The following is a 21770-nucleotide window of genomic DNA, read 5'->3' as shown; positions in this document are numbered from 1 at the left end:
GCTTATTAGTTTGTGTTTTTTCTGCCAGGACCTGCTTGTAACGGTAAATACACTTGAACTGTTTCTCCAGCTTTAAAGAATTAAAAGTAAATGTAGAAATCCTGTGGTTACCGCTCTAAGGTTAGAGGCTGCTTGGACAGGTCACTCAAGAGGAGTGTAGAGTATTTATTTAATTGTAGTGTTTGTGTATTTGCTGCTTCGGGTTAGGCAAAATAGTCCACATTGGTGTGCAGAGAAGACTCCCTTCCTCCTCCTTGACTGGAATGAGGATGGGTGATGCAGCTCAGGTTACACTAAGTGGAGGAGAGGAGTGAATGAGAAGAGGAAAAATAATAAGAGTAAAAGTGTGAATGCGTTTAAAAGTTTTTTAATAAGGAGTAGGTTAAAATAATGATTATAGTATATTATAATATAAAAGGAGGGCTGCATATGTGAGGTGTGATTTAAAGAACAATAGGAATAGTGATTTATTCAGTTTAAGAGAATAGATTATGATATAAAGGAGGAGTCTTCTAAATCAAAACTAATGGAACATGTTGCATTTGAAAGACACAGAGTGAAAAGGCAGAAGAATATACTAGTTAAAACACAAAGATAATTTCAGAAAAATGTTTAAGTTTAAATATGTTAAAAAAGAACAATAGGCTGAATAGAATTAAATTCTTTACATAGCAACAGGTGAAAGACAGTCTGCCCCAGGATGGGGGTAAGAGATAGATTTATGGTGTCCATGTGTGAACAATAAATAGATTATTTATATTTACAGCACAAGGAAAAAAGAGAAGAGGAGAGTAAAAGAGAGAATATCAAACTATTAGATAAAATAATGACATAGACTTTAGCATAATTGTGGATAGAATATAAGTTATTGATGAATAGATATATTATAAAGTGGTATAGTAAGATAAATGAAATGAGGAAATACTAATAATAGAGTTATATTATATAGAAAAGAGTTTGAAACTCTACCAATGGAAAAGAATAAATGAAGCCATAGTGATAATTATATATAGAGAGATAAAGGAAGTATGGAGTAAAAGAATATATTAATAAACAAATAGATTTACTAAATAAGTATGAACGAATAACATATAAGTTAGTTCTTGAATTAAGAATAAAATAGAAAAAGAAAACTTGAAAAATGAATATTGATTAATTGAAGATTTAATTATAAAATGTGTAACAAAATAAGCTTTAAAATGTATAAGAAAACCTAAGAGCTAAAAACTCAAATTACAGAAAGGAAAAAGAATAAAATAGAAATAGAAAAAATAAGTCCACTGTTTCATAGATAAAATTAAAAGTTTAAAATATGCTTACAATATAGGCACATTGAACAGATAAGATAAAAAGTAAAAAGCAGTAACAATTTGAAGAAATAATTGACTTTAGAGAATTTGATTGTATTTAAGGGCAATACAAATGCTTGTTTCATCTCTCAAAGTCAGCTACATAATGTGATCTAAGCCATCATCTATTTGTAGTAAGGTATAGTGATTTAGATGAAAATCACACTGGGTAAATGTTAAAACATGATAGAGTGAGTTATATATATATATATATATATATATATATATATATATATATATATATATATATATATATATATATATATATATATATATATATATATATATGTATGTATATATTTAAGAGTGTAGGCAGTAAGAAGGTAACTGATAATTAAACATTGCATTTCAAAAATGAAAAATGCTTTTAGTAAATAAATATGTGAATTTAATTAATAATATTAACTTTGAGCTATAGCAGTAATGATTTTGAACAGTTATACCAGATACTGGGCCACCATGTAGTATTGTTGAATTAAATCAGGTAAGGAAAAACATATATGGAAATAAAAATGCAATACTAAAATACGTGGCAGAGAAAATAAAAGATAAGATAATGACAAATGGCAAACAGACGAAACATTTGATGTAAGCAGTGAGAAATTAAAAACTGAGTATGGAAAATGTTAGGGAAATTAAAATACGATGTAAAAATGACCGGTTAGTAGAGAAACACTAGCGTAGATGAGGAGAAATGTAAAGTAAAGCATAATCCGAAGCTAAAGAAATTAATTAGAAATAGAATAGAAATAAAAAATTAAACATATTTACATATGATAAAATGATTGTGAATTAGAGAAAAATAAACTGTTAAAACCGTAGAGAGGAGAAAATAGATGAGAGGAGTCTTCATTTGATGGAAAAAACATGGGAAAGAAGAAAAGACTTTTATAGGTCATGAGCTAAATTCCATATATTACTTAAGAGGACATAGGGATGGACTTTGGGGGGCTGTGGTCTTTTACCTACCAGACATCTCTGAGGGCACTGTCAAATGGAAAAGGTGTTTGAAAAACATAATGGACAAACTGTTGGCTGTGGACATTTGTGAAAGCAGTGAGGCAGGAACTGCATTCCCAGGAATTACTGAGGACTGGAAAGGCTACTTATGTTCAGAGACACTAAAAAGAGGCAAACAAGCTAATGATGAACTGATCAAAGAGAAAAAGCACTCCACCAGAACTTTACAACAGCTCAATGAAAGAAAAGAAGCCAGCACAAAGAGAAAAGGGGGAAACACTGTGCCCTGATATGGACACCACAGAAAAGACTGCACTAATCTATGAACCAGTTGTCTTCTCAGGGTGTGAGGAGGGAGAGTATGGTAGTCCATCTCAAAGCAGTCGACCTATAGTCCAAATTGAGTACAATGTGACCACTCAGAGGGCAAAATAAGAGCAAAAGTGTAGCTACCCATTCTTGTATCAAATCAGACTCCTATCAATTTGAATAAAAGAAAAGTATCATGTAAACTGTGAAAAGTCTTAGATGATAATGTACGATGAAACTTTAAATGTGTTATGTTGAAATGATAAATTATGAAGAATGTTAAATTATTTTGGTTCATTTTCATAGGTTAATTCATAGAGATTATTGAACATAGGAGGATAAATTATAATGCATGGTGGTGATAAAAAAGATAATAAAAGACAGTTTTTGATAACTAAAAAAAATAATAATTTGGGTTAGAAGTTGATGGAGTTAAGTATTTAAGTTAAAATTAGGGAAAACTTATTTTGAGTAAACTAAACTTAGATTTGGGAGAAAAATTATGTCAGAGATTAAGACAGAAAAGTGATTTAAAGAAGAAATAGAAACACAAAAAAGTAAAATGAACTCACAGTACTGAATAAGCCAAAAAGTAACAATTCTAAATGTACTAAAATAATATGTGAAAGAGAAAAGTGTTTAAAAACAGAAAACAGGTTGTTTTACATATGTGAAGAAATAATTAAAAGCAAAAAAGAATTAAGGACTAAAGGAGAAAAATCAGATCAGATAGAGAGGAACCTATAAAGAAATCCAGTGATTTTTCAGTCAACTTGTAGAAAATTACAACAAAAAGTTTATGAATAACCAGCTTGATGTGAGAACAGGAAGGAATTAGGAGCTGAAAATGCTGAAAAGTGAAAAATGCTAATTAATATAAAATGCAAAATAAGAAATTATTTAGGTAAGTGTCAAATTTTAATAATGATTAACAGTTCAGGACATTAAGGGAAAACAAAATTAGCCAGCATAGGGAGGATTAATTAAAATTTAACCAGATGAAGGTCTGCTATATCCTGGAATAGGCATTATTGAAACTTTTAAGAAGATAGCAATAATAGAAACACTTAGATATGTTATGGCATTCCTAATTAAAGTCAATTTCAATTCAGTTGTGATTGTGTAGGTGACGAATAAAATGGATTCTATTTTAATTTGATTTGAATTTAATTTTTTATGATGGCATTAGTCAAAACAGGCAAAACTAGATGTTGTAAAGTTAATGATTTATGAACAGTCAGTGATAGAGAATTTCTTAGCAGAGGTTCCTAACACGCGCTGCACTTACATTTGTAAGTTTGGATGCCAAATATGTTAAAGTAATTGATTTCTGTTCAGTTAATTATCAGAGGAGGGTAGACACTTGGTTACACTTAAAGTAAATAGGCTGTTATACATACATTAGAATGCATAAAAGGATTTAGAATATTTTGAGATGGATATTGTAATGTGTAGGATTTAGTTATCTGCAGGTACATTTAGCTCAAGCTAAGTAAAAGACATAAATAAAACGTTTTAGTGATGACGGATTTAGTGTTAACAAGATTCTGTATCCATTCCAGATGCAATAATAACTGTTAAGTTGATAAATAAGAAATTGATTTTACATTAAAGAAAATAAGGTAGCAGGTCTAACACTAGTATAGAGTCACAACCTCAATTAGATGATAGTGGAAATTAAACAACATACAAGTATCTATGAGCAATATATGTAGCATTAGAGATGGAAGAAAAAGACAAATAAGATTTATGTAATACATATAAAGAACAGAGTGTTGAGGCAACAGCATTTCAATAGATTGGCATTTGAGATGTACATGGTTTGAATCATGGGTGAAGTGGTAAGGAAAATTGAGCAGCAAAAATAATGATCTCCTTTGTGAATGTAGTAAGTATTGAATTGTTTTCCACATGTGACATTTGTGCAAAATAGAATGTGAGTAAAAGATCAACAATAGATCTAATGGGTTATTCAAGAACTTGATTGTGGATGTTGTGAAATGATAAAATTAGCTTAGGGCAAGAGATACAAGTTTTTTTTTGGGAATAACAGTTGTGGTAGATGAGTGAAGGTAATTCCATCAGCAGAGCAGGGAAGAAGGAACAGTTATTACATTTAAGATAAGAGAAGTCTCAGATTTGGAATAACCTCTGAAGAAAGTTCAAATAATGTGTCTGTAGTTATAAATAAATTAAAGTAATTAAAGTCAATTAAAGTGAATAAAGGTAATTAAGTAGATAAATAAGTGGATATGTGATTCAGTGAATAGATAAGTAAATGTATTGATAAAGAATTGGAAATCAAGAAAATTGAGCAATTAGACATAATTGTAAGGAATAATTGAAAGAGCTGAAGATGATCCCTCAAGGCCTAGTTTAACAAGATGTGTTAAAATAATATACCTTTTGCATAATTAAGTGATTGCATGAAAACTGACAGAAACAAGCAACTAACATTGCATGAAATACTATTGGGTCGACCCTTGCATGTAATCATGTATTTAACCTTGTGGAATGTTTGGAGAACATTTATAATGCATTGGACAGAAGTTTGATCTTTTATGAGGAAACTAACTGCCATGTGCAAAGCGATATCTGTACAGGAAACCAGAAAGGACCAGAAGCAGCAGATAATTCCGGTGATCGAGTATATCTGAGGTGTTCTGGAGAAAGTGGAGTGAAGTCAGGAGAAAAGGACCTTATGCCAAGGTTACCAAAGGGGATGCCATCAACTGGATACCATCGGGTAACGGGAAACAGAGGAGGCCGAAAATCCTAAAGCTCAAACCAACGAATTGCAAAGTGTGGCAGAAGGAGTTTATCAAAACAGTTAAAAGAGTAATTCTGATTATATACCTGAGTGAAATATACAGAAGGTGCCACAAGTTCAAGTGATCATAATCACCACAACTTCAGGTTAAAGACTCTCAACATAAAGTCTCTATAAACACTTTTTAAGGCCAGAACGAAACAAAGAATGCTCGCAAGTATGTGCCAGATTTAGGGTCAAAAAGATGAACTAGTGCTAAAAAATTTTTATAGTTTAGATAAAGAAGAGGATGATGAAGAGGATCCATGCCTTGGGTGTTAAGTGCTAGTAACCTCTACCCCAAAACGGCGGCTCTCTACGATACGCAAAGTATCTGAGCTGAAGATCAACGTACTCTACGGATTATGTTTTGTGGGTGTTAGATTAGAATATTGTGTTGTGACCCTAGATTGGGAGATTGTGCATGTTTATTTTTTGTTTTAGTTTTATTCTTTACTGTATGTTAAATAATCATGACCCCCAGAAGCAAATAGATAACTAATTGTATGCTTAAAATACTACTTTTTATGATATCAACAAAATAGAATCAAGTCTTTTACTGTGTCCTCGTCAATAGTGGGCACAGAGGTTTGTCGTGATTCTATTCCAAAGTGCAATTACATGATCTGGTCATTTGTAATAATACTGTGACATGTATTTGTCATTAGGTAGTGTGGCTAAGGGCTAGATCATGGAGTTGCACTATGGGCCGAAAGCAAGAAGATTAAGACTTGAAGTCTTAAGAGGAGGGATTATATGAAGTGGATTTTATACTCTTTAAAGTGTGAAGTTAATCTATATATTCAAATTATATGTGTATAATTTGCTTGTAGATTTGCCTACCATTAAAACAATTAAAGTGTTATGTAAGGGGAAAGGGCCTGAGGAAACCACTAAGGGTCACGAGAAGTGGATGAGAAGAGAGCAGGAGAAAGCCTGAGTAAGCAACTAAGGTGTCTCAGGAAATGGATAAGAATAGAGCAACATATGTGTAAACAGAGACGTATAGATGAATAAGATATATGGTTAACAGGTTGGGGTCAAGGGTTAAACTAGGGGGGTCTTGTGTAATAAATGTTGAACTAAGACAAAAACAGATGACAGAGGTGGAATTTGGGGTCAAGGGTTAAACTAGGTGGGATCTTGTGTGACAAGTATAGAACAATGTGAAGAGTAGCTGCAGACTTGTATATAAGCAGGCCAGACCATCAGTGAGTCAGAATTTTTCAGACAGAGATGCTACTGGGGGTCTCCTGAAAGTTCTCCTTTGTTGTCGACAATAAAGTATATTCTTCTGATATTCATAACCTTCAGACTGAGTTTGATTTAGTAAGAGAAAAACCAAGAAAACCACCACAAGAACAGGATAAATGGAGTGAATTCCTCCCCTGGGCAGAATACGCTCAGAATTCCCTCACCCACTCATCCACAGGTCTCACCCCTTTTCAGTGTGTATTAGGCTACCAACCTCCCATGTTCCCATGGTCAGGAGAGCCTTCAATGGTACCATCAGTGGATGACTGGATTAAGCGGAGCGAACAGGTGTGGGACAGTGCTCATGTGAGGCTTCAGAGAGCAATCCGTGCTCAGCGGATTCAAGCAGATCGCAGGAGACGTCCACACCCCAACTATCAACCTGGCCAAAGGGTCTGGCTTGCTACCCGTGATCTTCGTTTACGTCTACCATGCAGGAAGCTCACTCCAAGGTATGTTGGACCTTTTAAGATTCTTAAACGAATTAACGAAGTGACATACCGTTTGGAGCTTCCTGCTAACTATCGCATATCTCCTTCATTTCATGTCTCCCTCCTGAAATCGGTCCACCCTGCATCTCCTGGCACATTGAGTCCTGAACCTCCTCCACCTTTGGAGATCGATGGCATACCTGCTTACTCAGTGAATGAGATCCTGGACTCCCGCCGTAGAAGGGGCCAGTTGCAATATCTGGTGGACTGGGAGGGCTATGGACCTGAAGAAAGATCTTGGGTGGTCTCCAAGGACATACTGGATCCGTCACTGATACAAGAATTTCACCAACGACATCCAGATCACCCTGCACCACGTCCAAGGGGTAGACCTATGAGAAGAACACCAGGAGGTGTTCATAGAGGGGGGGATTCTGTAACGAATATGGCAGCTTACCATTCATCCGCCCACCAGAGGGAGCTCTCTCCCGAATATTGACTGGGTACTTCCTCTGTGGTACTTCCTGGTAGCCACCATATATAAGCACATTGCTTATGTGTATTCATTGCGAAGTATTGCCAGTTTCACTGCCTACTAAGCGTTTTTCCTACTGCTATTTCTGCCATTGTGTTATGACCTTTTTGCCTGCTCTTTTGACTACTGTTTTTGGATTTTGGACTCTGCCTTGTTTGCCTTTTTGGACTGCCTCTTTGTTTGCTTATCGTTGCCTGGTTCATGATCACGATTCTGCCTATTGTTTGATACTAGTTGTTTGTTTAATAAACCTCCAGCTTTTGGATTCAATCCGCCTCCATGTCTTCACCTACGGCTCCCTCACAAAGCTCAGCACTATTTGCTAATGCTTAATAAATTATTCATTGTGTATAGCTATAAATTGTTGCTGTGAGTACTTAAGTATTACATGTATTCTATTTTCTTTGTATAACAACAACAATAATAGTAATAATAACAATAAGTAGTAATTAATATTACACATCAATTGATTTCTCCTTCTATTACTTAATCTCCTATAAGGACACAGACCCTGAAGATCACAGCACCAGAGATGTAAGGATTGGAATCCTCACTGTGGTGGAAGATGATGTTGGCACTTCTGCATCCCTGCCCAATGTGATAAACCTCGCTATAATCCTGGAGGAAGCCATTGTTCTTCAGGATATTCCAGATCTGCCTGCAGCCTTTGCTTACTTGTTCGGTTTCTTGTATGCACTAAATATGGAATACCCAAAAGAACTCAAATATACTTTTGAAGTGATTCAGAAAGTATTCATGGATCTTGGTGGCACATGCTCTGCGAGAGTTCAGTCCCTGAAGTCTAAATTGTTATAGTTGCACACAGCCATTTTGCAAAAAGGCACTGCAACCATCATTGGTTACAAACTTTGCAGACTGAAGATGAAGACTGAAGTCTTGAGTTTTACAGTACTGTATATCTAACTATATTTTATTTTATTTTTTTCATTTAATACACAGGTAGGTGCAATTTAAAGTTCAAATGTGAAATAAAACATACTGTACTTTCATATTACTGTGTTCTTAGATTTGAGATGCTTTATAGGATGTTTGAACTGACAATGTTTTGAGGTTCGGGATGAGAATTCTAGTGACTGTTCAAAAGTTTCTGATGCCCCGTTGGCCAGAAAAACTGGGAAAGACTTGACAAAACTTCAAGTTAAGAGGAGGACATCCTTCTGAGTTATTCTTTTATTCATGTCTGTTTTTGGAATTGTGTACTTTGTTGACAAAGTGCTTTACACTTTATATACTTTGAATGGAGTGGGGTTTAACGTTTATTTAGATTAGATATTTTTGTACTCATCTGGTTTAAGTGTTGGACACATTAGCTTGGTTTTACTAACTTAGTAAAGCATGAAGAAAGCTCGCCTGTCATTTTATGTTTAGGCAATGTTGTAGTGTACAAACTTTTCACACATGTAAAAACATTCAGTACAAGTTGTTAAATGTTGATTTTTGTACTAAAATGTTTTATATTGTGTTTTGAACAGTTTAAAAAAAATAAAAGGTTAATTTACTTTTCTTGTGTATTTAATTTAAATTATAAAAAATATTAGTGAATGCATAATGGACCATTTTGCAACAAAATTCAGCAAACAAAAATGTCTTGTTGGGTGAACATGATATTTTTTGTTCAGCAAACAAATATGTCTTGTTGGGTGAACATGATACTTTTTGTTCAGAGAACTAAAGAATTCAACAAAATATTTTGAGTTCACTGGTCTTCAAACCCTGTTTGTTGAGTTAACTCAAAAAGCTATGTGTGATAGGTTGCCTTATTATTTTAAGTTTACTCAACTTTTTTTTTTTACAGTGCAGTGTAAGGAGGATAAAATTGGGGTTATATGATCATATTTTCTAGACCTGGTCAGAACTCTGGCTGCTGCATTTTGTACTAATTGAAGTTTGTTAATAGAGGATGCTGGGCAGCCAGCAAATAGAGCATTACAGTAATCCAGCCTCAAAGTCATAAAAGCATGGACTAGCTTTTTTTTTTATAGTGGTTCCCATATAAACTCTGAGTGTTAATTTTAACTCTAAGGTAGTTAAATCTACTATCTAAAATTTGCTGTGTGACTCCTTGAATATTCTCTTTTTCCTTCATTCCTTACTCTCCATATGTCCACTACTTTGTGCTCTGCCATGTGTTTCTGCAACTCTTTTCTCCCAGTGTCATTCCTAAAAACCATGCCATCCGCTAAATCAATTCTATTAAAAACCGTGTTAAAATATCCAATTAAAATAGTTTCGCCCCATAAAATCATTAGATCATTTATTCTGTTAAAAAAGTCCTTCTTTTCTTTTTCTGCTACTGGAGCATGAAGGTTACATAATGTTATATTATTTTCTCTCATTCTAATAGCAAGGCATTTTCCTTCTTTATCATTGTATATTTCTTCCACATCATTCTTTATATCTTCTTTGACTAAAATAGTGACCCCTCTTCCCATCCTTCTATCACCATTGTTATAAAATATTTGCCCCCTCCATCTCCTTTTAAAATCTTCCATCACACCATCATTCCAATTTGTCTCTTGTAAACAAATTAAGTTTTGTTTTTTGCACAGTTCCTTTACCTTGTCAAATTTTCCAACATTTAAAAGACCTCTTGTATTAAAACTAACACAATTAAAAACCATTAAAAAAAAGATAAAAATAAAAATAAATACTTAAAATAATTACTCATCTTCCCCTCCTTCTAAACTGCTTAACACATTGAACATATTAGCTTTAGCGTTTTTTCTAACATTGTCCAAATTTGGTTTTACCTTTAGTGTTCTTCTTCTTAAATTCACTTTCATACATCTGTCCATATTGTCCACCTTTGCATCTTCTTCATAATCCATGTCTTTGTTTTGCTCAATTTTTTTCTTGTCCATTTTCCTCCATGTCTGAAAACTCAATTTCCATTATTTGATTTCCTCCCTCCTTCATTTCTCCATCTTCATTAAAATCCACAACTTCTCCAGTGTTATTCTTTAGTTGTTCTATTTCTCTTTGCTGTGTTGCTTCTTCCTCCTGATCTCCTTCAAGTTTTGCATCTTCCTCCTTATTTCCTTCTTGCACCTGTCTGTTCACCTGTTTTTCTTTTTCTCCTTCCTCCCCTTCCATCCAACATTCACATTTATCTAAGAATTCTGCACACTCCGAGCATCTGACAGTGGTGCACGATCGTGCAAAATGTCCCCATTCTCCGCATCTGTAGCACTTGAAATTAGGACAGTCTTTCAGCAGATGGTCCGGGCTCATGAACTGCCTACAAGTTTTCACTTGCCGACTGTGCATCACCCGGAAATGCTGTGGTCCTTCGGCTGTTTCTAGCCTCGTGCTATAGGGCAGTGATGCCACCTCCTTCGGGAACTTTACTTTTAGGAACCTCGTCCCATCTTCTTTTAATTTTTGTTAGTGGCTCAACACCCCATTCATCCAATTTTTCTACAATTATACTGTTTTCCAGGCAGACAGGCAGGTGCAAGGAAACTACATAATCTCGGTTATGCAAACTTTTAACTTCACAGTTCACTCCATTAATTTTCAGTCCTTCTAAAAGTTTTTCACACTCCTCTTCTTTTTCCATGGTCAGTTCATATTCTTTGCCTTGTCTGGGTCTTAGCGCCAACATTTTCCCTTGTCCACATTTTTCCATTATCGCTTTATTAACATCTTCTGCCTTTACCTCAAGTATGTTTTCCACATTTATAATCACCGTAGCCTCCTTCAAGTATTTACTCTCCGCAAACTTACTTTTTTCAGTTTTGTTTCCATTTCGTGGTTGCTTATCCAGTCCATTTTCGTTAGCCTTGCTTGTTCCTCCTGCCAGTTCGTTGTCGTTTGCCGTGCTTGTTTCTCCTCCTAATCCAATGTCGATAGCCTTTCGCATTCCTCCTGCCAGTCCATTATCTTTCACCAGTCGAGTTTCTCCTGCCATGTCAGTGTTTGTTGCCGTGCATCCGTCCGCCATTGCTTACTCCAAAAAAAAAGAGTTCCAAATGAAAAAATAAGTTCCTCCCGAACAGCTAATGCTGTTGGGAGGAAAATCAACTTAAATCAACTCAAAACAAAATAACCAAATTAACTCTAATAATTTACAAATCAAAAAGAAAACAAACAAAGAGTGGGGAGAGCCTTTCTCTCCTAACTGCAGCCAAACACTTCCTGGAATGTACCAAGATGGAGTATTGACAGGGTGGTATGGCCGTAAGCGAAAGAAGCTGTCAAGAGTTGGCTATTTAAAACAGGCGCAGCACCAGGGACCGAGCGCAGCTCAGCTGGCATCAACACAGCACCGACAGAAACAATGCCCTTGAAGGCGAGAAAAAATAATGGCAGAGGAGCTGTGACACAGGGAAGTCTATCAGCTGCCAAATGAAGGACTTCGAAAAGCTTAGAGCACCTGGTATTCCCAGGCGGTCTCCCATCCAAGTACTAACCAGGCCCGACCCTGCTTTACTTCCGAGTTCAGATGAGATCAGGCATTTCCTTTTTTTTTTTTTTTTTTTTTATCAAACCAATTTCAATTACAATCTTTTACAGTAAATCATAATAAAACAGACATTAAAAGATCATTTCATATTCAAAAACATTAAAAACGTGGTAGTTTCCAGTTCATTTCTTGAAAAACTTGACATGCTTTGTCCGTCAGAATTTTGTGCAGCTCACTCAAAATGTTCTCATTTTTATGATATATATACAGTTTTTCCACATATCTCTCCATTTTCCTCTTAAAAATTCCCCATACATCCATCACCATTTTCTCTTTTTTTGCCACAATTCTCCTTTCCCACATTGCATTTTTCATCAGCATTATACATAGGTTTACTATTTTCTTATTTTCATTGTTCTTATTCCATCCCAACATCACTACTCTGTTCCATTCTGTTTCATTTTCATCCCAGTCTCCAAGTAGTCCTTTAATTAAAACTTTACAATCTTTTAAAAAACCTTCCAATTCTTGACAATATAAAAACATGTGTAAAAAACCCTCTTCTTCTTTTTGACATACTTTACACATTCCACTTTGTTCCATCCCTATCTTGTTTAAAATGACATCAGAAAAGATTGCTTTGTGCCTTATTAAAAATTCTAGACATTCGACTTTTGTTTCTACATACCTTCCTTTCATGTTTCCCCATATTTCATTTGCTTTTACATTTTTGTATTTCTCTATCCAGTATTTGTTTGCTGTTGGTTCTTTAAAAAATCAGGCATTTCCAGGGTGGTTTGGCCGTAAGCGAAAGAGGCTATCAAGAGTTGGCTATTTAAAACAGGCGCAGCACCAGTGACCGAGCGCAGCTCAGCTGGCATCAACACAGCATCGACAGAAACAATGCCCTTGAAGGCGAGAAAAAATAATGGCAGCGAAGCTGTGACACGGGGAAGTCTATCAGCTGCCAAATGAAGGACTTCGAAAAGCTTACAGCACCTGGTATTCCCAGGCGGTCTCCCATCCAAGTGTAAAAGGTGTACTATATTTATTTATTATTGGACCAGACAAAAAAAAAACAGAAGATTACAAGGTAAGTAAAAGGGGGTGGGGGTGAAACTGAGCAATAACCAAAGACAAACTGTTGTTGAATGTTTTAAATACAAAAATAATTTTACTTTAGATTGTATGAATTTTTCCTTTTCGTATTTGTCTTAGTAAACAATACTTACATCAGTAACATAACTATTTATACACAACCCCAGGGTGCACCCACTTTACAATTATTTTAAATCAAACACATATCACAATAAATGAATTCAAGTGAAAACAAAAGAAACCATAAAATAACACAAATAAATCAGTGTCGTTGTTCACTCTAAAATTGGTGAAATCAGTTCAATTCAGATAAAGTTCTGTTTTTTCCCGTCAAGAAAATCAGTCCTTAGAGCTGCATTAAAAAATCGCAGTCCAATAAAGGAATTAACTTTTTGGCAATTTCTTACTTTATCCGGTGAAATGAGGATAAATTGAAATATGTGTACTTCACAATTTTTCAGGTCGACTTAGGAGGCTCGCCATCAATACAAGGAATCCAGTGAAACTGGGAAAATGTCCTCAGAAAAAAACCTGGCCTGATCACAGACCAGAATATATAAATAAGTTTAATATGTTCAAAATAATTTCAAAAACATACAAAATATACAAAACGTGGAACAAATAAAACACATACACACACATGTTTACCATAAAATGAGCTAAAATAATGGAATACCTGTCAAATTCGCAATGTCTATATCACTCTATGGTCTTCTCACACACACGCGATTGAAAAATGGCGTCAGCGCACAGTAAATGCAATGCAACATGCAGTCTGACTTCAACACACTCTTAAATACAGTAACACTTTTGCAGGTACAGGTACAACTTGATTTAGTACAACTACAATCACTTTTAAACTGTTTGGGAATCATAACATACTGTATTTTAATCTTTTTGTTCAAGTTTGCTCCTCTATTATTCTGCCAACCGGTCTCGTCTCTGCTCTCTCTCTCTGTGGCAAGCTGGAAGGGGCGGAGCTAACAACCCGCTCTTACGATTGGTTGTTACTTTACTTCAAACTACATTTGTATACATGAATTTTATTTCGTTTATCATATTTATAAAGACTTGTAGATATAATAATAATATGATTATACTGCTCTTAATAATATTATAAATAATTATTTAACTATTTTACTGGGGTTACATATGTTTCTGCAACTATTGTCGGTAAGATGACTTTCAGTTTTGCCATATGAACGACAGAGCATAAGAACGACAAGAATGGGATTCGATGGACTCGGCCACCCCGTCATGTATGTACTCACTTTCCTGATATGGGCTGGACTATAGGATTTCTGTATGTATTTGCTGCTATTTTCGGTAAAGATGACGTTAAATTTTGCAACAACATCCTTCAAAACGATAAAAGAGTGAGAGTAAAAGAACTTCTACAGAAACACCAAGATCTCTCGAATGCCAGAACATACAAGCGACGAGGATGGGATTCGAACCCACGCGTGCAGAGCACAATGGATTAGCAGTCCATCGCCTTAACCACTCGGCCACCTCGTCACATACTTTCTCTTTTCTCTGGTGGAGGCCGGACTATGGCACATATTTATATATGTATGTTTCTGCAACTATTTTCAGTAAGATGACTTTCAGTTTTGACATATGAACAACAGATCAAATGAACGACAACAATGGGATTCGATGGACTCTTCCACCCCGCCATGTATGTACTCACTTTCATGATGGGGGCTGGACTATGACATTTCTGTATGTATTTGCTGCTGTTTTCGGTAAAGATGACGTTACATTTTACAACAACATCCTTCAAAACGATAAGAGCGTGCGAGTAAAACACCTTCCACGGAAGCACCGGCCTCCTTTAAACGCCAGAGCATTTGAACGACAAGGATGGGATTTGATGGACCCTTCCACCTCGTCATGTATGTACTCCCTTTCATGATGGGGGCTGGACTATGGCATATGTTTGTATTTGCAGCTATTTCCGATAAAGTTGACATAAAATTTTGCAACAACATCCTTCAAAACGCTGAAAGAGTGAGAGTAAAAGAACTTCTACAGAAACACCATGATCTCTCAAATGCCAGAACATATGACCAACGAGGATGGGATTCGAACACACGCATGCAGAGCACAACGGACTAGCAGTCCATTGCCTTAACCACTCGGCCTCATCACGTACTTTCCTTATTCTCTGGTGGAGGCCGGACTGTGGCACATAAGTGTAAATGTATGTTTCTGCAACTATTTTTGGTAGGATGACTTTCAATTTTGCCATATGAACAACAGAGCAAATGAACGTAAAAATGGGATTCGATGGACTCGGCCACCCCGTCATGTATGTACTCACTTTCCTGTTTGGGGGCTGGACTACGGCATTTCTGTATATATTGGCTGCTATTTTCGGTAAAGATGACGTTAAATTTTGCAACAACATCCTTCAAAACGATAAGAGCATGAGAGTAAAACACCTTCCACGGAAGCACCAGCCTCTTTCTAACGCCAGAGCTTTTGAACGACAAGGATGGGATTCGATGGACTCTTCCACCTCGTCATGTATGTACTCACTTTCATGATGGGGGCTGGACTATGGCATATATGTTTGTATTTTCAGCTATTTTCGATAAAGATGACGTTAAATTTTGCAACAACATCCTTTAAAACGCTAAAAGAATGAGAATAAACGAACTTCTACAGAAACATCATGATCTCTCGAATGCAGGATTAAATGAGCAACGAGAATAGGTTTCAAACCCACTCATGCAGTGCACAATGGACTAGCAGTCCATTGCATTAACCACACTGCCAACATGTCATGTATTTTCCTTTTTCTCTGGTGGAGGCCGGACTTTGGCACATAATTGTATATGTATGTTTCGGCAACTATTTTCGGTAAGATGACTTTCAGTTTTGCCGTATGAACGAAAGATCAAATGAACGACAAAAATGGGATTCGATGGTCTCGGCCACCCCGTCATGTATGTACTCACTTTCCTGTTGGGGGCTGGACTATGGCATTTCTGTATGTATTTGCTGCTATTTTCGGTAAAGATGACGTTAAATTTTGCAACAACATCCTTCAAAACGATAAGAGCGTGCGAGTAAACCACCTTCCACGGAAGCACCGGCCTCTTTCAAACGCCAGAGCATTTGAACGACAAGGGTGGGATTCGATGGACTCTTCCACCTCGTCATGTATGTACTCACTTTCATGATGGGGGCTGGACTATGGCATATGTTTGTATTTGCAGCTATTTTCGATAAAGTTGACATAAAATATTGCAACAACATCCTTCAAAACGCAAAAAAATTAAGAGAACTTCTACAGAAACACCATGATCTCTCATATACCAGAACATATGAGCGACGAGGATGGGATTCGAACCCACGCGTGCAGAGCACAATGGATTAGCAGTCCATCGCCTTAACCACTCGGCCACCTCTTCACATACTTTCCCTTTTTCTCTGGTAGAGGCCGGACTGTGGCACATATGTGTATATGTATGGTACTGCAACTATTTTCGGTAAGATGACTTTCAATTTTGCCGTATGATCGACAGAGCAAATGAACGACAAAAATGGGATTCGATAGACTCAGCCACCCCGTCATGTATGTACTCACTTTCCTGTTGGAGGCTGGTCTACGGCATTTCTGTATATATTGGCTGCTATTTTCGGTAAAGATGACGTTAAATTTTGCAACAACATCCTTCAAAACGATATGAGCGTGCGAGTAAAACACCTTCCACAGAAGCACCAACCTCTTTCAAACGCCAGAGCATTCGAACGACAAGGATGGGATTCGATGGACCCTTCCACCTCGTCATGTATGTACTCACTTTCATGATGGGGGCTGGAATATGACATTTCTGTATGTATTTGCTGCTATTTTCGGTAAAGATGACGTTAAATTTTGCAACAACATCCTTCAAAACGATAAGAGCGTGCGAGTAAAACACCTTCCACGGAAGCACCGGCCTCTTTTAAACGCCAGAGCATTTGAACGACAAGGATGGGATTCGATGGACTTTTCCACCTCATCATGTATGTACTCACTTTCATGATGGAGGCTGGACTATGGCATATGTTTGTATTTGCAGTTATTTTCGATAAGGCTGACATAAAATTTTGCAACAAATATCCTTCAAAACGCTAAAAGAGTAAGAGTAATAGTACTTCTTCCAAAACATCATGATCTTTCGAATGCCAGAACATATGAGCGACGAGGATGGGATTCGAACCCACGCGTGCAAAGCACAATGGATTAGCAGTCCATCGCCTTAACCACTCGGCCACCTCATCACATACTATCCTTCTTCTATGGGGGAGGCCGGACTGTGGCACATATATGTATATGTTTGTTTCTGCAACTATTTTCGGTAAGATGACTTTCAATTTTGCCGTATGAATGACAGAGCGAATTAACGTAAAAATGGGATTCGATGGACTCGGCCACCCTGTCATGTATGTACTCACTTTCCTGTTGGGGGCTGGACTACGGCATTTCTGTATATATTGGCTGCTATTTTCGGTAAAGATGACGTTAAATTTTGCAAGAACATCCTTCAAAACGATAAGAGCATTTGAACGACAAGGATGGGATTTGATGGACTCTTCCACCTCATCATGTATGTACTCACTTTCATGATGGGGGCTGGACTATGGCATATGCTTGTATTTGCAGCTATTTTCGATAAAGTTGACATAAAATTTTGCAACAACATCCTTCAAAACGCTAAAAGATTGAGAGAACTTCTACAGAAACACCATGATCTCTCAAATGCCAGAACATATGAGCAATGAGGATGGGATTCGAACCCACGTGTGCAGTGCACAATGGATTAGCAGTCCATCACCTTAACCACTCAACCACCTCGTCATGTACTTTCTTTCTTCTCTGGTGGAGTCCGGACTGTGGCACATATTTGTTAATGTATGTTTCTGCAACTATTTTCGGTAAGATGACTTTCAGTTTTGCCATATGAACGACAGAGCAAATGAACGACAATAATGGGATTCGATGGACTCGGCCACCCCGTCATGTATGTACTCACTTTCATGATGGGGGCTGGAATATGACATTTCTGTATGTATTTGCTGCTATTTTCGGTAAAGATGACGTTAACTTTTGCAACAACATCCTTCAAAATGATAAGAGCGTGCGAGTAAAACACCTTCCACGGAAGCACCAGGCTCTTTCAAACGCCAGAGCATTCGAACGACAAGGATGGGATTCGATGGACCCTTCCACCTCGTCATGTATGTACTCACTTTCATGATGGGGGCTGGAATATGACATTTCTGTATGTATTTGCTGCTATTTTCGGTAAAGATGACGTTAAATTTTGCAACAACATCCTTCAAAACGATAAGAGCGTGCGAGTAAAACACCTTCCACGGAAGCATCGGCCTCTTTCAAACGCCAGAGCATTTGAACAAGGATGGGATTCGATGGACTCTTCCACCTCGTCATGTATGTACTCACTTTCATGATGGGGGCTGGACTATGGCATATATGTTTGTATTTGCAGCTATTTTCGATAAAGATGACGTTAAATTTTGCAACAACATCCTTCAAAACGCTAAAAGAGTGAGAGTAAAAGTACTTCTACAGAAACACAATGATCTCTTGAATGCCAGAACATATGAGCGACAAGGATGGGATTCGAACCCACGCGTGCAGAGCACAATGGATTAGCAGTCCATCGCCTTAACCACTCGGCCACCTCGTCACGTACTATCCTTTTTCTATGTGGGAGGCCGGACTGTGGCACATATTTGTATATGCTTGTTTCTGCAACTATTTTCGGTAAGATGACTTTCAATTTTGCCGTATGAACGACAGAGCGAATGAACGTAAAAATGGGATTCGATGGACTCGGCCACCCTGTCATGTATGTACTCACTTTCCTGTTGGGGGCTGGACTACGGCATTTCTGTATATATTGGCTGCTATATTCGGTAAAGATGACGTTAAATTTTGCAAGAACATCCTTCAAAACGATAAGAGCATGAGAGTAAAACACCTTCCACGGAAGCACCGGCCTTTTTCAAACGCCAGAGCTTTTGAACGACAAGGATGGGATTCGATGGACTCTTCCACCTCGTCATGTATGTACTCACTTTCATGATGGGGGCTGGACTATGGCATTTATGTTTGTATTTTCAGCTATTTTCGATAAAGATGACATCAAATTTTGCAACAACATCCTTTAAAACGCTAAAATAATGAGAATAAACAAGCTTCTACAGAAACACCATGATCTCTCGAATGCCAGATCAAATGAGCGACAAGGATGGGATTCAAACCCACTCTTGCAGTGCACAATAGACTAGCAGTCCATCGCCTTAACTACACGGCCAACACGTCATGTATTTTCCTTTTTCTCTGGTGGAGGCCGGACTTTGGCACATAATTGTATATGTATGTTTTAGCAACTATTTTCGGTAAGATGACTTTCAGTTTTGCTGTATGAACGAAAGATCAAATAAACGACAAAAATGGGATTCGATGGACTCGGCCACCCCGTCATGTATGTACTCACTTTCCTGTTGGGGGCTGGACTATAGCATTTCTGTATGTATTTGCTGCTATTTTCGGTAAAGATGACGTTAAATTTTGCAACAACATGCTTCAAAACGATAAGAGCGTGCGAGTAAAACACCTTCCACGGAAGCACCGGCCTCTTTCAAACGCCAGAGCATTTGAACGACAAGGATGGGATTTGATGGACCCTTCCACCTCGTCATGTATGTACTCCCTTTCATGATGGGGGCTGGACTATGGCATATGTTTGTATTTGCAGCTATTTTCGATAAAGTTGACATAAAATTTTGCAACAACATCCTTCAAAACGCTAAAAGATTGAGAGAACTTCTACAGAAACACCATGATCTCTCAAATGCCAGAACATATGAGCAATGAGGATGGTACTCGAACCCACGCGTGCAGTGAACAATGGATTAGCAGTCCATCGCCTTAACCACTCGGCCACCTCGTCATGTACTTTCTTTCTTCTCTGGTGGAGTCCGGACTGTGGCACATATTTGTTAATGTATGTTTCTGCAACTATTTTCGGTAAGATGACTTTCAGTTTTGCCATATGAACGACAGAGCAAATGAACGACAATAATAGGATTTAATGGACTCGGCCACCCCGTCATGTATGTACTCACTTGCCTGTTGGGGGCTGGACTATGGCATTTCAGTATGTATTTGCTGCTATTTTCGGTTAAGATGACGTTAAATTTTGCAACAACATCCTTCAAAACGATAAGAGCGTGCGAGTAAAACACCTTCCACAGAAACACCAGGCTCTTTCAAATGCCAGAGTATTTGAACAACAAGGATGGTATTCGATGGACCCTTCCACCTCGTCATGTATGTACTCACTTTCCTGTTGGGGGCTGGAATATGACATTTCTGTATGTATTTGCTGCTATTTTCGGTAAAGATGACGTTAAATTTTGCAACAACATCCTTCAAAACGATAAGAGCGTGCGAGTAAACCACCTTCCACGGAAGCACCGGCCTCTTTCAAACGCCAGAGCATTTGAACGACAAGGATGGGATTTGATGGACTCTTCCACCTCATCATGTATGTACTCACTTTCATGATGGGGGCTGGACTATGGCATATGTTTGTATTTGCAGCTATTTTCGATAAAGTTGACATAAAATTTTGCAACAATATCCTTCAAAACGCTAAAAGATTGAGAGAACTTCTACAGAAACACCATGATCTCTCAAATGCCAGAACATATGAGCAATGAGGATGGTACTCGAACCCACGCATGCAGTGAACAATGGATTAGCAGTCCATCGCCTTAACCACTCGACCACCTCGTCATGTACTTTCCTTCTTCTCTGGTGGAGTCCGGACTGTGGCACATATTTGTTAATGTATGTTTCTGCAACTATTTTCGGTAAGATGACTTTCAGTTTTGCCATATGAACGACAGAGCAAATGAACGACAATAATAGGATTCAATGGACTCGGCCACCCCGTCAAGTATGTACTCACTGTCCTGTTGGGGGCTGGACTATGGCATTTCAGTATGTATTTGCTGCTATTTTCGGTTAAGATGACGTTAAATTTTGCAACAACATCCTTCAAAACGATAAGAGCGTGTGAGTAAAACACCTTCCACAGAAACACCAGGCTCTTTCAAATGCCAGAGTATTTGAACAACAAGGATGGTATTCGATGGACCCTTCCACCTCGTCATGTATGTACTCACTTTCCTGTTGGGGGCTGGAATATGACATTTCTGTATGTATTTGCTGCTATTTTCGGTAAAGATGACGTTAAATTTTGCAACAACATGCTTCAAAACGATAAGAGCGTGCGAGTAAACCACCTTCCACGGAAGCACCGGCCTCTTTCAAACGCCAGAGCATTTGAACGACAAGGATGGGATTCGATGGACTCTTCCACCTCGTCATGTATGTACTCACTTTCATGATGGGGGCTGGACTATGGCATATGTTTGTAATTGCAGCTATTTTCGATAAAGTTGACATAAAATTTTGCAACAACATCCTTCAAAATGCTAAAAAATTGAGAGAACTTCTACAGAAACACCATGATCTCTCAAATTCCAGAACATATGAGCGACGAGG

The 21770-nt window shown here is 37.5% G+C and overlaps 1 long non-coding RNA gene and 4 other non-coding genes across 5 annotated transcripts in view; 1 reads left to right on the top strand and 4 right to left on the bottom strand.

Moving 5' to 3' along the window:
* Nucleotides 1-21770, top strand: part of LOC148682782 (uncharacterized) — a 104483-nt gene that overhangs the window by 53615 nt on the left and 29098 nt on the right. The gene's annotated exons all lie outside the window — the stretch shown is intronic.
* Nucleotides 14608-14689, bottom strand: trnas-gcu (transfer RNA serine (anticodon GCU)). The gene has a single exon. It is a non-coding gene; the product is annotated as a tRNA-Ser (tRNA).
* Nucleotides 16512-16593, bottom strand: trnas-gcu (transfer RNA serine (anticodon GCU)). Its single transcript has one exon. It is a non-coding gene; the product is annotated as a tRNA-Ser (tRNA).
* On the bottom strand, nt 17368-17449 carry trnas-gcu (transfer RNA serine (anticodon GCU)). Its single transcript has one exon. It is a non-coding gene; the product is annotated as a tRNA-Ser (tRNA).
* trnas-gcu (transfer RNA serine (anticodon GCU)) lies at nt 18798-18879 on the bottom strand. The gene has a single exon. It is a non-coding gene; the product is annotated as a tRNA-Ser (tRNA).

The sequence above is a fragment of the Danio rerio genome, chromosome 4 (genome assembly GCF_052040795.2).
Source record: "Danio rerio strain M-AB ecotype USA chromosome 4, GRCz13ab, whole genome shotgun sequence".
Taxonomy (NCBI): Eukaryota; Metazoa; Chordata; class Actinopteri; order Cypriniformes; family Danionidae; genus Danio; species Danio rerio.
This window is presented reverse-complemented; position numbering and strand designations above follow the sequence as displayed.